The following is a 22,895-nucleotide window of genomic DNA, read 5'->3' as shown; positions in this document are numbered from 1 at the left end:
AAATCAAGATCAACTGTGGCACAGCGAATGTGTGGATACGATAATTTATTGTAGAGAATAGAAAAATGACAAGGAGACGAAACAGTTACACTGCATCTGTCTTCAAAGAGGAATATCCAGAAAATCTCCCAGAAATACCAAGTCACCACGGGACGTTTGTAACTAAAGACTAAAATAATTCATATACAGTTACGAGGTAGTATTTGGAAACAGAACTGGGATGAGTATTGATAAGTCTGACAGACCGGATATAATTCAAACTGAAATTTCAGAGAAAACAGCAATACACATGTTAATTACAATAGGGACCACTGTATTTCTCTGTATTCACATTGTAGGTTATAAATGCATTCAAATGATTTACGAAGGGAAGAAGTGAGAGAATGGAGGACTACAGGCCAGTTAGTTGTCATCCGCAGTATGGAATCTGTTGCAACCTATTGTAACGAAGATCTTATTGGACACTGAGAAAGTAATAGCAAATTTCAAGTGAATTGTTCTGCATTTATGAAAGGGAAGTTATAATTTACAGCATTTTTCTTGAAGATATCTCTTCTATTTGTAAATAATGGCGAATCAGTGAATATGGTACAGTCAGATATTCAGGAGGAGTTTTAATCAGCACACACATTAAGTTAGGGGGAAACATTAAAGCAAAGTGTATTGGGAGGAACATATGCAAACAGGGGAAGGTAAGCATTAGAGAAACTACTGGAGAACATAGGTGGTGGTAGAAGGCTGTTTGTGTGACTGCAGACCGGTGTACGCTGGTGTGCCACATGTTTCAGGGCTGTGTCCCTTTAAACGCCTTCATTTAAAGGGAATCCGAATATAGACGATGAAGAATCAACGAGACTCAAAGTGTTAGCTTGCTCTCTCTTTACGGATGCTGTCTGACTAACTGTGATCTTTAGTATGTGTTGGTTACAGTACAGATTCTGCTTCTGCAGTGATTTGCTCCTATTAGAAGAAAAGACATTCTGCAGAGTAACACAGAGAGTTGGAGAGACTGTACCTGTACAATTTTGATGTCGTGATCTAAGTAAAATATACTGATCACATATACTGAATGGGCTTTCTCCAGATTAATTCCTCAGATGGCACGATGGTCTGCTGAGGAGACTTGGTCGAGGATCAAGGCGGAAATTTGTGCGTGAAACTGAAGACACTGATTGATTGTTATATGAGACCTTCACGTCTGTTTTACTTTGGAAAAGGAGGAGGCAGGTATATAATTCAAGAAGATGGACCGGGAAGCTCTTGAACAGATTGATGTAAGATGTGAGCAGGGATTGATGTATTGGCTGGTATAAAACTGGACCAATGTCCATGTCCAGATCAGTTACATCTCAGGCTGCTGTTGGAGACAAGGAATAAAAGGCGCTGATGCAAATGTTTAAATAGAATCTGGAAACAGGTGAGGTGTCCGAAGACTGGAGACCATCCTTTATAGGAAGGGTTGGAGAGATAGAGCAGGGAACTATACACCAGTGTGTTTCAGGTTAGTGTTAAAGAAAATTTTGCACAAAATAGGTGGTGTTAGAAGGCTGTTTGTGTTACTGGAGACCGGTGTCCCCTAGTATACCACAGTGATCAGTGGCGTGTCCCTTATTACTTGTGTTATTCATAAATGGTGCAGGTGTGAATGTAGAGGGGGAATGGGAGTGTGATAAGTAAGTCTGCGTTTGACACAAAGATTGATGGGTGGTTGGCAGTGAGGACGAAGGTCTTATGTTACAGTAGATTCAGATGGAATGGTCAGATGCGTGGATCAATGGCAGATGGAATGTAACTCTGATAACTGAGGTGATGCACTTTGGAAGAAGGAACTAAATGGGGAATACGCAATGAATTGTAGCACACAAGAAAGCTCATAGCGAGCTTTTCCATACATTCTTGAATGTGACGCAGGAGGATAAAAGGTTACATAAGAAGTCAATGGAAGCAGTCGGCATAACCTTCACTCATCGAGGCATAGATTGCAAGATCTATGTAGCACTTTGGTGAGGCCAATATGGAATACTGTGTGGAGTTCTTGGACCCACATTACAGGAAGTATGTGATTATTCTGGAGGGGGTGCAGAGATTCAGCTGGGTGATTCCAATGATGGAGCATATCAGCTATGGAGAGAGGCTGGATAAGCTCTGGTTGTTTAATATGAATGAGAGAAGGCTGAGGGGGACGTGATTCAGAAGGATAAGATTACGAGGGACATGGACAGGGTAGATAGACAGCAGCTGTTCCTTTTAGTCAAATGGCCAAGAACAGGGGAGCACACTTTTAAAGGGAAGGATTTGAGGATTAGAGATGATTCAGGGATTGTTTTTCACCCAGAGGGTCAAGAGATCCGGAATGCACTTCCTAAGGGGTCAGTTATCACGGGTCACCTCACAACCATTAAAAATTATTTGGACGAGCTCTTGAAGTGTCATACCATTCATGGCTACGGGACTGATGAAGTAAATTTGGAATAATATAGATCGTGCTGCATTTTTGATGGTACAGAGTCTATGCTTCTGTGATTGTATGGCTGTGGAAGGTCAATCATCGAAAATTTTAAGACAGGAAATAATGGGTTTTGGAAGAGTACATTAACAAGCGTGAAATGTAAAATCTTCTCAAAGTACAATATACCAAAGTGAAATGTTGGAGAAGATAATTGTAGCTTCCTTACAGTCCGAAACCAACGAATGGAGAACAGGAAAATAGCAGACTCTGAAGCATCTACTTCAGTTCTGCCTTCATGATATGATTTTTTTTTAAATACTTCCAAACAATTCTAGGTCCACTGAGAAAGAAAGGAAATACAATCAAATCACTAAATAAGCAGTTTTGGAGAAATTATTTGTACTGAAATCTGATAAATCCCCATGGAATGATATTCTATATCTAATATTCCTAAAGGAGGTGGCCGTGGGAATAGTGGATACTTTGCTTGTCGTATTCCAATTTCCAGATAATTGAATTGGCAGATTTAAGAGCAGCAAATGTAACCCCAATATTTCTAAAGGAGGCAGGGAGAAAGCAGGGAATTAAAGTCTGCTTAGCACCAGAGAAGCAGTCAGGACAATACAAGAGTCTATTAGAAAGAATGCTTTGCCAGGGAACTATAGGAATTATGTTAATTTGAAAGTAATGAACATGGATCAAATCAATACTGATTTATTAAAGGTGAATCATATTTATGAATCCGACTGCGAAATAAATTATGACGAAGCAATATATGCAGTGAATTTGGATTTTCAAAAACATTTTTGATGACGTCCCAAGTGTAGTGTTGTGACAATGCTACTCCTTTAACAAGGTCATGCTGTCCTTGTTTTTCTTTCATAGCAGTCTTAAAAGCAGCGAATCCGAAGAGTCTGAGTTTGACAACTTGGGTATGCTTTCAAGTCTAAAATTAAAACATGTACAATGAGGAGCAAGCTATGCTAGATCCGGTCATGTGTAATGAGACAGGAATAATTAATGACCTCATAATTAGGAATCAACTTGGAACGAACAATCGCAGTGTGGTTGAATTTAAAACGCAGATGGAGAGTGAAGATAAAATTCAATACCAGGGACCTGTGCTTAAACGAAGGAGAATACATCAGAATGGAGAGAGGACTTGGCAAAAGTCGACTGGAAATAAATACTTTATGGTGAGAGTTGACGAGCAGTGTAGGATTTTCAAAGGATTTTTTCAAAGTCCTAATCTAAAAGTATATTCAGTGAAAAGGAAAGACTCTAAGAAAAGGGGAAGTGTGCCGAGGGTTTCTAAGCAAATACGCAAGGTTATCAAATTGAAAGAGATGGAATGCAAAGTGGCCAAAAGCAGCAGGAACCTTGAAGATTGGGAAAAGGTTAAAGGTCAACAGAAAGCCACGAAAAGAGTTATAAAGAAAAGTAGGATAGAACATGAGAAAAAAAACCTAGCACAGTATATGAAGACAGATAGTAGATGATTCCACAAATATATAAAATGAAAATGAGTGGCTAACTTAAATGTTGGTCCTTGAGAGGATAAGAAAGAGCATTTAGTTATAGGATATGATGAAATGGCTGAGGCATTGAATAGGTATTTTGTATCAGTCTTCATAGTAAACGACACTAATAAGATGCCAGTGATAGACAAAGAGATGAAGATTCTAGGTTAGAGTGGTGTTGGTAAAGCACAGCTGTTCAGACAACATCTAAGGAGCAGAATCATCGACGTTTCGAGCAAAAGCCTTTCATCAGGAATGCTCTGAACTGTTGTGCTTTACCAGCACCACTCGAGAATCTGATTTCCAGCATCTGCAGTCCTTGTTTTTACCAAAGAGATAAAGGTAGGTGAGGACTTGTGAACAATCATTATTACAGAGGAGGTAGCATTGGGCAAGCTAATGGAGCTAAGGATAGACGAATCCCCTGGCCCTGATGTAATGTATCCCAGGGTACTAAAAAGATAGCGGGAGAAATAACAAGTGCACTTGTGGTAATTTTCTAAAATTTGCTGAACTCTGGGGCAGTCCCAGCAGATTGAAAAGCAGCAAATGGGACACCACTGTTTAAAAAGGCAGGTAGATAAAAGTTGGGGAATTATAAACCAATTAACTTAATCTGTGTATTGGGGAAGATGCTTTGACTGTATTATCAAGGAAGAAATAGCAAGGTATTTTGATAGAAAACGGCCCATTGCACAGATGCAGCAAGGATGCATGAAGGGCAGATCATGCTTAACAAGTCTTTTGGAAATCTACGAAGACATTACGAGCAAGATAGACAATGAGGCCGCAGTGGATGTTTTGTATCTAGGTTTCAAAAAGGCTTTGACAGGGTGCCACATAGTACGCTGCTGCATAAGATAAAGATGGATGGCGTTACGGCTGAAGTATTAGCATGGATAAAAGATTGGTTGACTAACGGGAATCAAAGAGTGGGTATAAATGAGTGCTATCCTGGCTGGCAATCAGTACTGAGTGGTGTGCCTCAGGGATCAGTGTTGGGGTTACAATAATTCAAAATTTATATAGATGATGTGGAGTTGGGAGCATACATAGTTGGTCCAAATTTGCAGATGGCACGAGGATGAGGGGCAGAGCAAAGTGTGCAGAGTACTGTGAAACTTTGCAGAGGAAAATAGTTACATTGCATGAATGGATAAAGTTCTGGCAGATGGAATACAATGTTAATAAATATGAAGTAATCTATTTTGTTAGGAATACCAATAAAAGGGATTATTACTTGAATTGAAAAAGGATGCAGCATGCAGCTGTGCAGAGGGACCTGGGTGTCCTTGTGCATGAATCACAGAAGGTTGATCAGCAGGCACATCATGTAATTAGGAAGGTAAATGGTATTTTGTTCTTCATTGCGAAAGGGGTTGAATTTAAAAGCAGGGAGGTTATGTTGCAGCTGTCCAGGGTGCTGGTGAGGTCATACCTGGAGTATTGTGAGCAGTTTTGCCCTCCTTCCTTGCAAAGCGATATGCTGGCAGTGGAGGTGGTGCAGAGGAGATTCACTCTGGTGAATCTGGAGTTGAGGGGTTGTCTTATGAGGAGAGACAGAGTAGATCAGCATTGTATTCATTGGAATTTATAAGAATGAGTGGAGGATCTTATAGAAACATAAAAAATATTATGAAGGGAAGAGGTAAGAAAAAAGTAGAGAGGATGGTTCCACTGGCAGATAAAGCTAGGACAAGATGGAATAACCTCAATATTAGAGGGAGCAGATTTAGGACTGAATTGAGAAAGAACCTTTTTACCCAGAGGCTTGTAATTCTATGGAACTCCCTGCCCAGTGAAGTAGTTGACGCTACTTCACTACTTCAGTAAATGTTTTTCGAGCTGAGATAGGTATGTTTTGAACAATGAAGTAAATTACGGATATGGTGAGCGCGCGGGTAAGTGGATATGAGTCCACGAGTAGATCAGCCTCGATGTTACAGAATGGCTGAGCAGGTTAGAAGGACCAGATGGCCTACTCCTGCTCCTAGACCTTCTGTTCTTATGAAGGGGGAGTGGCCAGCTCTCCCAGCGCAGACCCTCTGCTTTGATTTGTTTGGACTGATCTTTCACAACTGGCTGTTCACTGAAAGCAGGCAGCCAGTTGTGAAGCTATCAGGCCAAAGAAGAAGGCCCATGCTGATTCCCCCCCCGCCCCCCCCCCCGGTCTCTCTGACATCTCTCCTGGAAGAACGTCGGTTTGCTGTTTCCTTTCGAATTTTCCATGGGGTGTTTATGGGGATTGTTTCAAATACTTTGAACAACACCTTAGAGTATTTAGATACAGATTACTTACAGTGTGGAAACAGGCCCTTTGGCCCAACAAGTCCACACCAATCCCCCAAAGAGCACCCCATCCAGATCCATTTACCTACATTTACCTCTTCACCTAACACTACGCGCAAGTTAGCGTAGCCAATTCAGCTAACCGCCACACTTTTGGACTGTGCAAGGAAACCGGAGTACCCGGAGGAAACCCACACAGACACGGGGAGAATCTGCAAACTCCATACAGACAGTTGCCTGAGGCGGGAATTGAACCCGGGTCCCTGGCGCTGTGAGGCAGCAGTGCTAACCACTGTGCCATGGTACCACCCAATGGCTTTCAACCATTTTCAGATCCTCAGTTGAGAAGTGGAGTGTAACTGAAGACCAGAAAGCTTCACCTGGAAGATTAGTTGAGAAGCCAACTTTTAATATTTTTAAATATTTATTTATAAAACTTTAAAATGACAAAAGCTGGGAATAGTCACTTTAGTTCTACTTACTGTGGAACTAGTAGCATGGATATGGCTTCTAATTGGCTGCCTCTTGGTATTGTCATCCCTAATCATGTTACACAGTAATGCCCTACATTTTTGTCGGCTGGATTGAAAGTCAGTTCTTGGTCTTCCCATGTACCCACTCCTTATGAATTGAATTTGCTAACATCATTAAGTTAGGATCATCTGTTGGGTTTTCGGATAGATTGTTATTCTGCATGCTATTCTCTTCTGTTTGTATTTCATTCCGTAATCTTGAAAATAAATTCTGTTTTATTTAAAACTACGTGGCTTGACCAGCTGCGTCACTCCTGGAATATCCGCGTAACACCTGCTGAAGGCAACAAGCAAAGTTTGGGTCTGCACTACTTCCTTGAAATGACTTGAGGTGGCCTGTCCTGGCCCATAACAGTGTGCAACATGAGATCTAATATATTGGCATGGGTTGAGAATGGTAGTTAGCTGAAAGAAAAAATGAGTCAGAATAAACAGCTCCTTTTTTGGAATGGAAAGCAATTATGAACAGGATGATCCCGGAATTGATGTTTGGCACCCATCTATTCAGGAAACAGATTAAACATCTGCGCGAGGGTACTAAATATAATGTTTGAAAATCTGCTGATGGCACCAAACTGAGAATTGATTGGGTGAGGCGGATGTAAAGAAGTTCAAGGTAATTGAGACACGTGGAGGGAATGGGCAAATACGTGGCAGATGAACAGCAATGTGGATAGATGCAACACTGAATATTTTGGTTGGAAAAATATAATATCAGGCCAGTATTTCAAAAGGAATTGATGTGAAAATGTTGATCTGTGAAGATACTAACGTGCATACTTTTGTTGACTTCTTCACCGAACTCTGAGTCCATTCACAGCAGTGAATTCTGAAGCCAGATGTCAATACTGGGATTGGAATTGGCACGCTGCCCAGTGTACATAGACCCACCAAGTGAGTATATGTAACATTGAAAAGGATCTGGATCTCCCTATACACCAGTCACTGAAAGCATTATCGGAGCAACTGAAAGCAGTTAGGAAGGTAAATGGTGTGTTGACCTTCATCTCCGGGGAATTTGATTTCAGGAATAAGGGTATCTTATTGCAGCTGCACATGACCTTGGTGAGACCCCATCTCGAACATTGTGCAGTATTGTGTGCAGTTTTGGTCTCCTTACCCAATAAAGGACAAACCTGACATTGAGGGAGAGCAGCAAAGAATGACCAGACTGATCTCTAGGATGACATACTTGTTGTGGGAGCAGAGTTTGGGGCGACTGAGTCTGTATTCCATCTGGTTTAGGTAAATGAGTGGAGATCTCAGTGAGATATATAATACTCTGACAGGGCGAGATATATTGGAAACAGGGATGATAATTCACCTGGCTGGGCCGTCTAAAACAAGCGGCCACAGAATTAGGAACAGTCAGGGCACTCTGCATTAAGATGAGAATAAATATCTGAACTCACAGACTGGTGAATCTGGGAATTCTATGCTACACAAGCCTGTGGAAGTCAAGGCACTGAATTTCGTTAAGTATTTCTTGACACTAAAGCGACGAGGTTGCAGCAGAGGTTTGGTGTGGGGAGAAAGGATCAACCATCGCTATATTGAATGGGAGAGCAAAATTGATGGACTAAAATTCCTAATTCACATTGTTCCCATAATTAATAACTCAAAGGATATAGAGTACGCAGTGTTTGTGAAAAAAAATTGAAGATATGTTAGACCAAAAACTAGAATGGGGGAGGCTCAATGTGTTGAATGACCTACTCCTTTCCTACTGTTTCTGTGCAGTCTGTGGGAAAACTCTGTAAATGTGTCACAAGCTCTCAGTTGTTAAGGAGGAGGCATCTGCTGGATCAACAGGACTGTGTTTCCCATTCCCTTTTCTGATACCGAGACTGGTGCTGGGTGTTCTGTCCAATTTTATTCATTAAGGGCTCGGAACCGTTTGATACAATAGAATGGCTTGCTTGGCATTTTAGAGACCGTTGAAGAGTTTGCCACATGTCTGTCGTCTGGAGACACTTTTCGGCCAGAACAGGAAAGCAGGGGAAATTCAGTCCCTGAAAGTACATTGGGAAGGCAATTGGTGTTTGCAATCGACATTGGCTTCAAGGTCACTGTGACTGACAGCAGATTTTAGATTTCGATATCTTATTAGTTGATATTAACTTCCACCAGCTGCCAGACCATTAGCCTGGTCGGGATTGGTAATCCAGTGACATTTCCACAACAGCACCATCTCCAGATGGGGACCAATCGGAAACCACACTGAGCAGATAATTTCTGTGCTGCTTGACAGCTCTGTCAAAAATAACTCACACCATTTTGTCTATCTTGATGGGTCTGAGGGGATGGTAAATGGTCAGATTGTAATTATTCTTCTCTTAAGGGACTGGACATAGTTGAGGAATTTTCCACGTTGTCAGGGAGATGTCAGAGTTGGAGCTAGAATGAAACAGTTTCCCCAGGGACATGGCTTGTTGTGCAGCACAAGTCTTCAGTCCTATTGCAGGAATGGTGTCAGGGCCCATTGCCTTTTTCGTACCTACTGTGTTCAGTTGTTTCTTCATGTGAGGTGCAGCGAATCGAATTGGTTGGAGACTGGCATCTGTGATTCTGTGGGCATCATCTAAGGAACACTTCTGGCTGAGGATGGTGCAGACATTGCATACTGTCTTTTACACTGATGTGCAGCAAAGTTCCATTCTTTCGGGAAATGGCAAAGTAATAACCTAGTGGTATTGAGCTGTTAGTCTAGCGACCCAGGCAATGCTCATGTGATCTGAGTTCGAATACTGCCACAGCAAATGGTGCAATTCAAATCCAATAAATATTTGGAATTAAGAGTCTAATGATGATCATGAAATAGTTGCTGATTGTGTGGGAAACCCATCGTGTTCGCAGATGCCCTTTCGGGAAAGAAACTGCCATTCATTCCTGCTCTGGCCTACTTGTACCTCCACACCCACAGCAATGTGTTTGACTCTTAACTACCCTCTGGGCAATAAATGATGACCTACCCAGCGACACACTAATCCCATTGAACATTTTTTAAAAAAAATTGTGGAGTCCTCTTCTTTCGTCAGTTGTTTCATAGTTCAACTCCATTTCTAACTGGCTGTGGCAGGACTGCAGAGCTTCGATCTGATCTGTTTGCTTTGTAATCATTTCGTCCTCTCTATCAAATGTTAGTCCTGCTGTTTGCAATGTAAGTGATTGGTTAAGTGTGGTAGCTTTGAATGGGTTGCCATCAGTTTTAGGTACACACAGCTCTGACGCTGGTATATTCACCGACACTCGTGACTGAAACATCATTCAGCTTAATGGGAATAATGGACTGAGGAATTATCCTGGGCAAAAAGTTACAGATTGTGACTAAGTACAATTCTCCTTCTGTCCAACTGTGATCTACACTATTACATGAATTCCCGGGTTTGAGCTGCAGTTTCTGCACTGCAATTCTGCTGCCTGTCGCCCAATTCATACTGAGACCCATTGACCTGTACCCCGTGAGCTACTCTGGTTTTCTGATGTGGTAGCACTTCCATTTTCATATTCTCATTCCTCTGATCATTTGTTTATAGTGACACACCTCTTACTTGTCATGTTTTTCAAAACTCCAAAACATATTCCATGAGGTAGCACCATGGCTTAGTGTTTAGTGCTGCTGCCTCACAGCGCTAGGGACCCAGGTACGATTCTATCCTCCAGCGACCGTCTTTGTGGAACTTGTGCATTCTCCCTGTGGGATTCTTCTGAGTGTTTTGGTTCCCTCCCACGAACCAAAAATTTCCAGGTTAGGTGCATTCGTCAGCGGTAAATATAGGACAAGAAAATGGGTGTGCTTGGCTTACTCTTCAGAGGATTGGTGCGGACATGTTGGGCTGAAGGGCTTGTTTCCACACTGTAGCGATTCTAATTCTAACATTCATCTGAACGTTTTCCCTTGTAGTTATGCCATTTTCGGTGTTTAAATTGAATGTGCTTCACTCTGTTCTCTCCATGGCTTCTAATAAGAACTCTGTAGTGTCAATGATTTCAGTCTTATGTAGTTTCAGAACCAAGATATTTGTGCATCTTTTGTTATTTTTCACTTCCCAGTGTATGGCAATCCAAGTGGGTCAGGACATTTGAGCAGTTTTGACATATACGTTTGAACATGTTCGAAACCAGAAATTTCTGGAGAAACTCAGCAGGTCTGTCAGCATCTGTGGAGACAGAGAAACAGAGATAGTGTTTCAAGTCCAGCGTGACCCTTGTTCAGAACTGAAAAGGGCTGCATAATGCCTTGGCAAAAGTGGACGAGGGATGATAGGAAACAGAGCATGTGGAGATGCAATGGCACAGAGGGATGGACTTTTAAATGTGGTGAAAGAAAAACAGATATAAAATTGCTGTAAATTACATGTGGATGGCAGAAATGGGTTGTCTCTATTTAGTGCAGGATAAAAAAAGACACAGACGAGATCATTGGGGGGCCAGGAAGTAGAATATATGAGAAATGGAGAACAGCATAATGGAATCAGGCTGTGCATTTGGAATTGTGTACTAACTCCTGTAGGCTGTAACACATCAAAGTGTAAAGTTAGGTATTACTCGAGCTTGGTTAATGTTTCACTGGAACATTGCAGCAGCTCAGGACCGAAATGTTAGGATGAGCGCAAGGTCGGTTATTGAAATGAGAAGCAATGAGAGCCTCAGGGTTATTCCTACAGACAGAGTGAAAGTGGTCCTCGAACCAGTCTCTGTTTGGTCTCCCCAGTGTAAAGGAGTCAGCATTGGGAGCAGCAATGACAGGAGACCGGATTGAAAGAGTAAAAGTGAAATGCTACTTCACCAGGAAGGTATGTTTGGGGTCTTGGACAGTGAGAAGGGAAAGGTGAATGAGCAAGTGGTGCAGCTTCTGTAATTGCATGGGAAGGTGTCATGGGGGAGTTGGGAAGTATTCGGGATGATGGAGGGTGTCACAAAAGAAATGGTCCCTATGAAATGCTGTCAGTGGTCGCGAGGGAAAGATGTGTTTGATGGTGCTGTCCCACTGGAGATGGTGGAAGTGGCGGATGATGATTCAGTGAATGTGGATTCTAGTACAGTAGAATTGAGGATGAGGGGAGATCTATCATTGTTCTGGGAAGGAGAGGACGGAGTGAGGGCAGAAGTGCGGGAGATGGGATAGTCACAGCTGAAGGCCCTGTACACCGGAATTAGCGGATTTCTGATTTGAAGGAAAAACAGGTCATGTCATAAGCAGTTCACTGGAATGTGGCATCATCAAACAGAAACAGAGACGGAGAAACTGGGAGAATGGAGTCAGCCTCCGCTGATCATGTGTACAGCTACATGCAGAAGTCCCCCCTGAATGATTGAAAATAACCAGACATCTAAATTGAGGCTTTCTGTCTCACATCTGATCTGAAGCGGGATGTGGAAGTAGACCCAGAGGAAGGTCAGTGGGTATACCTGGGCAGATATTCAAGCAGATATCCAATTACGCTCAGAAATTGCTGTTTCTGTTCAAAAAGAAGGACTCGATTAGAAGATGTACCACCCATGGTTGCAATGATGCTATGATAAGCATTAGCGTAGGGCCAGATTTAGGATGTTTATTTCCGGGACCATAAGCAAATGCTGGGCATGACATTCAGCTGTGCTTCCTGAATTACCCCAGAAACCCCTGCCATTGCTGTTCCATCCTCTTCCCTGCTCCTCTCCCCTTCCTGATTCAAGTTCTCCATCTCCAATTACAGAGCACCTTCTCTCACATTATGGTCCCTCCCCACTGCACCTGAAGCTCTTTGATCCAGTCTACCTTCCCTGCACTAGCATCAAGCTGCGTTTTGTGCTGCCACCTTGCCTCTGGTCTGAGTGTGGCTCTGCCACACCATTCATGGTGTTTTAGACCTCCCACTCACCTCTCATTCCGGAAAGTTTCATTATTGGAGTAAACCGTATTGAAAACACCATTCTCCCTTTGCACTGAATTCACATTGTGATCCCAAATCCAAAAAGTACACCCAGCCTTCATCTCACTCTGCGAAAGGTGCATGCTGACCGTATGGTATAAGAATTCCTTTTTTATAACATAGAACTGGCCAAAGATACGTTTTCCCTGTAGAGATCATCACCCCCTTTAAACAAAGGAATTTGTTTGGTTCACGTCTTATTAGCAGTAGTAAGAGTTGCAAGCTGCCTTAGTATTGTAACATGGAGAAAAACAAATCACATTCTGAAGTTTGGGCTGAATGTTGTTTACCTGTCATTTTTAATACAGTTACAAATTTGCAGTTCTTATCTTTAAATGCTTGTTCTTGAAGCTAGAATCAGATGGAGTGTTGAGGAGTGACATTCTAGAAGATTTAATATCATGGGAGGCATGGATAGGGTGAATAGCCAAGGTCTTTTTGAGAGGATAAGAGAGTCCAAACATAGATGACGTAGCTTTATGGTTAAAAGGAGGAAATTTAAAAGGGACAAATGGACAACGTTTTCACACAGAGGGTAATTTACTTATGGAAAGAGCTGCCAGAGACAGATGCAAGTACAGCTACAACATTCAAAAGACTTTTAGACAAACATATAAATGGGAAATGTTCAGAAGCATATTGGCCAAATGCAAGCAGATGAGACTAGTTTAGTTTGGAAAACCTGGTCAGCATGGACAAGTTGGACCAAAGGGTTTGTTTGTGCGCGATATGACTTTACGAATCTAGAAAGCAAGGAAAGAGGGGAAGAAAAGATATGATGTAAGAAAACTAGCAAGAAATATAAAAGCAAGCAGCGCAAGCTTTTCTGTGTATGGAAAGAAAGTTCAAGATGAATGTATGCCCTTTGGTAGAAATGAAGTCAGGAACATATATTGAGGACGTTTGGAGTGTATGCCTAGATGGAAAAGACAGATAATTTACACCAGAATTTTATATCATTCCTCACATTAGAAGGCACTGTAAGTATTTCAATGATATAATCAAAATAGCAATAGGAGTGAAGTTCTTGAACTGCCTCTAACAAAAGGATCATGGCTTTTTAATGAACAGATATAAGTAAAGGTATGCAAGTCAGCAGTAATTCACATTTGGTTTTAAAATCAGCCGTTACAGAGTGACTGGTGTTACTGTGAGAAATATTTAATAACTCCTTGGATTTCAGGAATGTTCCAGTGAAACTGGAGACCCTACAATGTGGTGCCTCTTTTCAAGAAAACAGCGAGACCGAAAGCAGTAACCATTTAGCCTCAATATTATTGTTGGGAATCTGCCAGAGTCTATTATTAAGGAAGGAATTGCAGGGCATTTAAAAAAGCCTCACGCAAATTCAACATGGTTTTCTGAAAGGCTATCTATATTTTGCCTGTGAAATCATGCAAAGTTTTTTCTGGAGATCCCTGAGAATGTAACAAGCGGACATGATAAAGGGGATCTGGTAGACACGAGGCATTCCCGAGATTTTTCATAAGGTTTCACGAAATAAAACTTGTTACACAAGACAGAAGCTATCCCTCTTTTTGATCAGTAGTTTTGATAGGCTGAATGGCTTCCTCATATTCTTGTGAAACCAGATTGAAGTGCTCAATGTGCTCCTCGATTTACTGTGGAAATGTACAGTGCTGTAACATGAATGTTACACAGATTTTAACAGCACAATCTTGAATGTTGTCCAGGTCTAGTTGCACATGGACACAGACTGCTTCAAGAGCTGAAGAGGCACCAGGTGTTCTAAACATTATGTAAACTTCAGTGAATATCCCCACTTCTGCTAAGTTTTGACTCAATGGGCTGAAAGGCCTCCTTCCAAACTGCAGGGATTCCCCACTGACAAACAGAATATGCCTGGGCTAAGGGAGCTACCTTGTGGATCTCCTGCAGAGATGCCCCATGGCCGAGATGATTGATGCCCACCAATGGTAATCATCTTCCCTTGTGCCGTGAATGACTCCAAACAGTGGAGAGGTCACAATCAATTCTCATTAAGTATGATTTTTTTCAGGCTCCTTGATCTCATCCTCAGTCAAATACTGCCTTGAATTCAGGGCCAGACTCTCTTACCTGAGCCTCTGTGTTCCCTCTATTGCTCATATCAATAAGTCATGATGTAGAAGCAGAGAATGTTTTCTTCAAACAGAGGGTAGTGAATGTCAGGAATACTCTTACACAGAGTTAGGGGAGCTAGATCACTGAAAGTGACCAGTGATGATCTGCAGGGAGCGGCTCTCGGACCCCTACTCTTTATTATTTCTATAAATAACTTGGATGGGGGTGTGGAATAGTGTGTTAGCAAGTTTCTTTATGACACAAAGGTTGTTGGAGTGGTACAGAATGTGGAGAGCTTTTGAAGGTTGCAACGGGATATTGACAGGATGAAGAGCTGGGCTGAGAAGTGGCAGATGGAGGTCAAACTGGAAAAGTCTGAAGTGAATCCCTTTGCAAGCTCGAATGTGAATGCAGAATACATGGTTAAAGACAGGATTCTTAGCAGTGTGGAGGAACAGAGGGACCTTGAGGTCCGTGTCCACAGATCCCTGAAATATGCTCCCCAAGTTGCTGGTGTGTTTAAGAAGGCATATGGTGTGCTGGCTTTCATTAGAAGGAGGATTGAGATTAAGAGCCGTGAGGTTATGCTGAAGCTCTGTAGAGCCCTGGATAGACCACACTTGGAATATTGTGTTCAGTTCTGGTCACCCCATTATAGGAAGGATGTGGAAACTTCAGACAAGAAATTTACCAAGATGCTGCCTGGACTGGAGGGGAAGTTTTATGAAGTAAGCTTGAGGGAGCAAGGGCTTTTCTCATTGGAGGAAAGAAAGATGACAGGTGACTTGATAGAGGTGTGCAAGATGATGAAATGGATAGACAGAGTGAATAGTTAGCGACTGTTTCCAAGGGCAGAAATATTTATCACAAGGGATCATAATTTTAAGGTAATTGGAGAAAGGTTTAGGGGAGATATCAGAGGTAGGTTCATTAGACAGAGAGTGGTGGGTGTGTGGAATGCACTGCCAACAGTGGAAGTAGAGTCAATTACATGAGGGAAACTTAAGAGAATCTTGGATAGGCATATGGGAGAACGTGAACGGAAGCATGGAGGATAGTCTGATCATACAGTAGGATAAACAGGCGGTACAACATCGAGAGTCGAATGTCCTGGACTGTGCTCTACCGTTCTTAGTTCTGTGTTTTATGGAAGTGCTCACAGAGGTTGGAGACGATTTTGATGTATCAGAGAGGTGAGGGCTATGAAGCCATGATCTTAGTGAAAGGCGAGGCAGGCTTGGGAGGTGAACGACCTGCCTTTGTTTCTGATATTCTCACATTCTGTTATTGGAAAATTTGATTAGATTAGAATAGATTAGATTAGATTAGATTAGATTAGATTAGATTAGATTAGATTACTTACAGGAAGGTGCCTGGAAAGTCTGCTATGGAATGTTGCAGTCAAGGAGCCCAGATGACTTTGTGACCATCTCTGGGTGTTGTATGGGGGCTGTATTCACAGTGAATCTGGGTCGACCAGCAAATGCAGCACAAGTTGCAGAGAGGGGAAGCTCTGTGAAGAGAAATGACGGACCGCTTTCATATCCAGCCTGGGTTTTCCAATTACATTGTCCAAATCTCCCAAACCGTGTGTGACAGTCATGAGGGAGTGAATGTTCTCCTCTGTTTCTGTGCACCAGGTGATAGCAGTAAGTGGCCTCCAACTGCTCAGATCCAGCAGGTTTGAGGGTCTGAATGGAACACAGAAACAGGGGACTGTCGAGTAGGAGTGGGTCCTGAGATACTTCGCGCCTTCTCCACCAGGCACTAAGATTGTGGCTGATCAGGTTTGGTTTCAGCCCCACTTACTTGTTTGTATCCAATTAGCCATGACACAGTCTCTGTGAAATCTTTAACGAACTCAACTGTGAATACTTGCAATCAGAGAGGCACCACAAACTTTTGGGGAAGAGAATTCCCATTCAAAAGCCCTTTTAGCATTTTTCCTCATCCCTGTGATAGAATAGGAGAGTCATACAGCATGGAAACACATCCTTTTGTCCACATTCTCCATGTGATCAGGCATTCTAACCTGACCTAGTCCCAATTCCAGCATTTGGTCCATATCCCTTTGAACCATTTCTATTTATCTATCTATCCAGATATATTTTAAACGTGTAATTGTATCTGCTTTCACCACAGCACGTTCCGTGCACCTACCAGTCTCTGCATGAAACAGTTTCCCCTCAGGTTCCGTCTAAATCTTTCCCCTGTCATCTTCAACCTCTGCCGTCTAGTTCTGGAAGTCCCTACATTGGGAAAAAAGATGTTGGCCATTAAGACTATAAATGGCCCTCAGGATTATATAAGCCTCTGTCATGTCACTATTCAGCCTCCAACAGTACAGAGGGAAAAGCCCCAACCTGTTCATCCTCTCCTGCAGCTCAATTCCTCAGGTTCCAGAAAATCCTTGTAAATATTTTCTGCACCCTCTCAAGCTTAGCAACATCCATCCTTTAGCAGTGCCAACAGAATTGTACGCAATATTCCTAACGTGGCCTCACCAACGTATTGTAGAAGCATAATATGCTACCCCATCTCCTATATTCAATGTTCTGACTGAACATTAAAACTCTGTCTTCCTGATACTCCACATTCAAGTAACTATGAACCTGCATCCGTCGGTCTCATTGTTCTGCAACCTTCCCCAGGGTACTACCCTACTTTAACTTACCAAACTGCAAAACCACACAAATGTCTGCATTAAATTCTATCTGTCAGTCCTTGGCCCTTTGTTTGTCAAGGTTGTACTCTGAAATAATTATCACTGTCCACTGCCCCACTTTTTATGTTACCTCTAAACCTACTAACCATGCCTACGATAATCACATACAAGTTGTTTATATACGTGATGAAAAGCACTGAGCTCAGCACTGATTCTTTCAGCACACCCCGGCCCACAGGCCTACAGTCTGGAAAACAACGCGTTACCTTCAATCTGATTTTGTATACAATTGGTTAGCCTTTCCTGAATTCCATATGACCTAACCTCTGTATTCTGTCTACGATGAGGAACCTTATTAAATGCCTTGCTGAAGTCTGTGTGAACAATGTATATCACAGTGCCTTCCTCAATCTCTTCGTCACTTTTTCAAAATACCAATCACATTAATGAGACATGATTTCCATCGTATAAAGCGATGTTGGCTATTCCTAATACGTCCTCGTCTTTCTAAATGCATGTAAATCCTATCCCTCAGAATCCCCTCCAACAATCTCCTCTACACTGGCATTAGGTTGACTGAGTCGATAATTTCCTGTGTTTTTGGATCGCTGTTCCCTTTTCTAGTCCCACTCGTCCACTAGCCACAAAAAAATAATTATAACTAGATTGGTGATATGGCCAATGATATAGATCTCAGAGTGTCTCAGGGTCAGTGTTCGGAATAAGTCAGACAGATTCCTTTAATCTGTTAAAACAACATGTATATGACCAAAGCAAAGTTGCTCAAACTATCAAACTATGATGGAAAAAAAGAATGATGAGTGGATATTGCAAATATGTACATTGGTATTCCCCTTTGAATAATACTGCAGAACACACACACACACACACACACACACACACACACACACACACACACACACACACACACACACACACACACACACACGTCTGTTTGATATCGAACTGAAAAGGAAAATCTCTGCAAAGCTATTTTGAATGAACGTTGTCCAAGTATTATTCAAGCTCATGACCAAAGGAAGAATGAGAGTTTGACCCAAATGCTATTCTACTTATAGAGTCATCAAGTCCTACAGCATGGAGAGATGGCCTTTGGACAAAACTGGTCCATGCTGACACAAATATCCATCCACATTAACCTCTTTTCCCAGCACATGTCACTTGTCGTCCTTTCCTTTCCATGTACTTGTCCAAATGCCGTTTAAATATTGTTAATATCAATACTTCAACCACTTCCGCTGACAGCTCATTCCCTTTGTGTACCACTCTCTGTTTAAAACAGTTTCCATCAGTTTCCCTTTTATTCTTTCCCATCTCACCTTAAGTTGATGCTCTCTAGTCCTCAATTCCCCATCACTGGAAAAAAAGGTTCAGTCCATTCACCCTATCCATGCCTCCCATAATCTGGTACAATTCTATAAGATCCCCCTCAGTCTCCTACGCTCTAAAGAAAAAAAGTTCTCGCTTGTCCAACCTCTTCCTATAATTCATGCTATTGAGTCCTGGCAACATCATTGTAAATTCCGTCTGCACACAATTTAAAAACATCCTTCTGATCGCAACGTGACCAAAACTGAACACAACACTACAAGTGCAGTCTCACCGACATCCTGTATAACTGCAACATAACTTACCAACTTCTCTCCTCTATGTCCTGACCGTTAGCTGCCAGTGAGCCAAAAGCCTTCTTCACTGCCCATGTCACCCTGGGACTCCACTTTCAGAGAACGGTGGACCTGAACTTCATGGTCCTTCTGCTCAGCGACACTGCTTAAAGCCTTACCATTCACCATGAAACTCCTACATTTATCTATGTTTGCAAAAAATATTCCTCAGCCCACTTCTCCAGTTGATCAAGATCTTGCTGCTATTTCTAATAATCTTCCTCACTGTCCACAATACCACCAATTTTCGAGTCACCTTCAAATTTACTAATCATGCCTTGTACATTCTGAAAAATCTCATTGAAATAGATAATAAACAACAATGGGTCCAGCACTGACCCCTGAGGCATTTCATGTGTCACAGGCCTCCAGTCGGAGAGCATCATTCCATTATAACCCGCTGTTTACTACCATCAAGCCAACTGTGCATCCAATTTGTCAGCTCCCTCTGGATTCCATGCGATTCTAACCTTCCAGACGAGCCTATCAAGAGTAATCTTGTCAAGGCCTTACTGAAAACCATACAGACCATGTCTACCGCGCTGCCCTCATCAATATTCCTGGTCACTTCATCAAAGAACTCAAGCAAATTTGTGAGACATGATCTCGCACTCACAAAGTCATGCAATCGTTCCAGTCTAAAAACAACTATCAATAATAAGTATTAAAATAAATAGCAACAAACAGTAATAAATAATAGTAAGATGACATTTTCAGTGGACAATAAATTATCCATGGTTTGTGGCATTGGAACGTGCATCATTGGTGAAGGGCAGAATAGATTTCGTGGAGAGAGTGAGGACTGCAGATGCTGGAGATCAGAGCTCAAAACGTGTTGCTGGAAAAGCGCAGCAGCTCAGGCATCATCCAAGGAGCAGGAGAATCGATTTTTCGGGCATGAGAGCTTCTGCAGGAAGGGCTTCAGGATGATTCCTGAAGAAGGGCTCATGCCCGAAACTTCGATTCTCCTGCTCCTTGGATGCTGCCTGACCTGCTGCGCTTTTCCAGCAACACAGAATAGATGCTGTACCTGTGTCATTGAACTGGGTTGAAAAAAGGCAAGAGTGGCATGGTGGCTCAGTGGTTAGCACTGCTGCCTCATAGTGCCACGGATCTGCATTTGATTTCAGCCTTGGGTGACTCTCTTTTGGAGTTTGCACATTCTCCCTGTGTTTGTGTGGCTTTCCTCTGGGAGCTTCATTTTCCAAACATAATCCAAAGATGTACAGGTCAGGTGAATTTCCAACAGCCTTATGTGCATTATTTAGGGGTAAATATAGATTAGGGGCATGGACTGGGTGGGTTGCTATTCAGAGGGTCGTTGTGGCCTTGTTGGGCCAAATGGCCTGTTTCTATACTGTAGGAAATTGAAAAAAATAAATTATTTCTCATCAAACCCTGTCTTTCCAAACGTGTGCATATCTTATCCCTCAGAATCTTCTCAAGTAACGTACCTACTACAGATGTTAGGCTTCCCGGTCTATAGTTCCCAGATTTTTTCTTTGCTTCCCTTCTTGAAAATGGCACAACGTTTGCTACACTTCAATATTCTGGAACCTAACCTGCGGCTAACGATAATGCAAAAAAAAAAATCAGGCAGGTCCCCGTAGTTTCTTCTGTAGCCTCTTGCAGTATTCTTCGATGCATCTGTTTAGGACCAGGAGATTTATCCACCTTCATACATTCTAATGCATCCAACACGTCCTTTCCTGTGATATTGACTAACCCCAAGATATCACCACGACCTTTGTTAACCTCCCAAGTCTTCTTGTATTTCTCCACAGTAAAGACAGAGGAGAAATATCCATTGAGAATCTCACACATCTCCTATGGTTCTAGACATGCATGTCTACTTTGGACCTTGAGGGGTCATATTCTCATGTAGTTAATCATTTAACTTTAATATACTTAAAGTACCTCTTTGGATTCACCCTTATCTTCTCAGACAATGCTATCGTGTGCGCCGTTTTCGCCCTTCTGATTTCCTTCTTCGGTAAACTCCTGCATTCCCTGTACACCGCCAGGGATTCCCTTGATCTCAGCTGCATGGACCACAGCCACACCTCCTTTTTGCCTGTCAAAGCCTCAATATCTCCGGACATTCAAGGTTCCCTCTTCCTGCCAACCTTGCCTTTTACCCTCACAGGAACATATAGACCTTGAACTCCAACCATTTCACTTTTAAAGGCCTCCCACTAGCCGGATGTCCCTTCGCCTCGAAACAAATTCCTCCAACTAACCCCTACAAGCTCCTATCTAATTCCATCAACATTCGCTTTCCCCCAATTTAGAAATTGATCTCACAGGCCAGTTTTGTCCATCTCCATAAGTATTTTGAATCTATGGTCACTTGTCCCAGCGTGCTCCCCCATTGTCACCTCAGTCACCTGTCCTGCCATATTTCTTAGAGTAGGTCAAGTTTTACCCCTTCCCGAATTGCTCCCTCTACATACTGCTTGACGAAACATTTCTGAACACACTTAATAGATACACCCCATTCAGTCCTTAATTCTATGTAATTCTCAGTCAATGTTAGGAAAATTAAAATCTACGACTATGGCAATCCTGTTGGCCCTGCAAGTCTCCCCAATCTCTCTACAATTTTAATTATTCTAAGTTCCGTTTACTATTAGGGGGCCTATAGTACAACCCAAATAATATCATAATTCCCTTTTTATTTCTTAGCTTCCCCCACAAATCCTCAATGGATTATCCATTAGTTATTTTATCTCTGATTACTGCTGTGGTACTTGCCTTAATCAAAAATGAAACCCCCCACACCTCCTTCCACGGACTCTGTCTCACATAAAGCACCTGTACCTTGGTACATTAAGCTGCCAGTCCTGTCCCTCCCTTAGCCATGTTTCTGTAGTGGCTATAATATCCCAGTCCCACGTACGTCTCCACGCACTGAGTTCATCGGCCTTACCTGTCAGCCATCTTACACTGAGATAGATGCAATTTAATCCAACAGGCATTCCTTGCTCCCTGTCGTGTTCCTGCCTAACCTATCTCTGCACTTTACTGTTTGTGATAACAGTATCTCCTTCTAGCCTCGCACTTGCAACCCTGCTGTTGAGGATCCCACGCCGTCCCCCACGCCGGCCAATCTCGTTGAAACCCTCCCTTGTAGCACTAGCAAACCTGTCCGCCAGGATATTAGTCCCCTTCCAATTGAGGTACAACCCGTCCTTCCTGAACATGTCACCTCTGCCCCACAAAAGATCCGAGTGATCTAAAACTCTGAATCCCTACCTCCTGTACCAATTATTTAGCCACGCATTCCTCTGCCACGTCCGCCTGTGCTTACCCTCACTAGCACGGAACACTGGAAGTAAACCGGATATTACCACTGTCGTGGTCCTGTCTTTTATTCTTTTTCCTCGCTCTCTATAATCACTCTGCATGACCTCATCACTACTTCTACCTGTGTCATTTGCACCAATGTGCACAATGACTTTGAGCTGCTCCCCCACCCCAGTGAGAACGTTCTGCAGCCGCTCTGAGACATCCTGAACCCTGGCATGTCGGAGGCGATACATCATCTTGGATTCCCATTTGCAGCCATAGAATCTCTTGTCTGATCGCCTCACATATCGAGTCTGAATAATTACTTCTGAAGTTATTCGTCTCGCATAACCTTCTGACAATGGGATTTCTTCCTGAAACAGTTGGATTTGGCTGAATTGTTTTGCTTCAGGCAATGGGGAGATTCCAATGAATCATCTTCAGGAGTCCTCCATAAGTGGAAAAGATGACTAGGCATGTTTTCACT

This window comes from Chiloscyllium punctatum, chromosome 42 (genome assembly GCF_047496795.1).
Source record: "Chiloscyllium punctatum isolate Juve2018m chromosome 42, sChiPun1.3, whole genome shotgun sequence".
Lineage (NCBI taxonomy): Eukaryota > Metazoa > Chordata > Chondrichthyes > Orectolobiformes > Hemiscylliidae > Chiloscyllium > Chiloscyllium punctatum.
Note: the sequence above shows the minus strand (reverse complement) of the source record.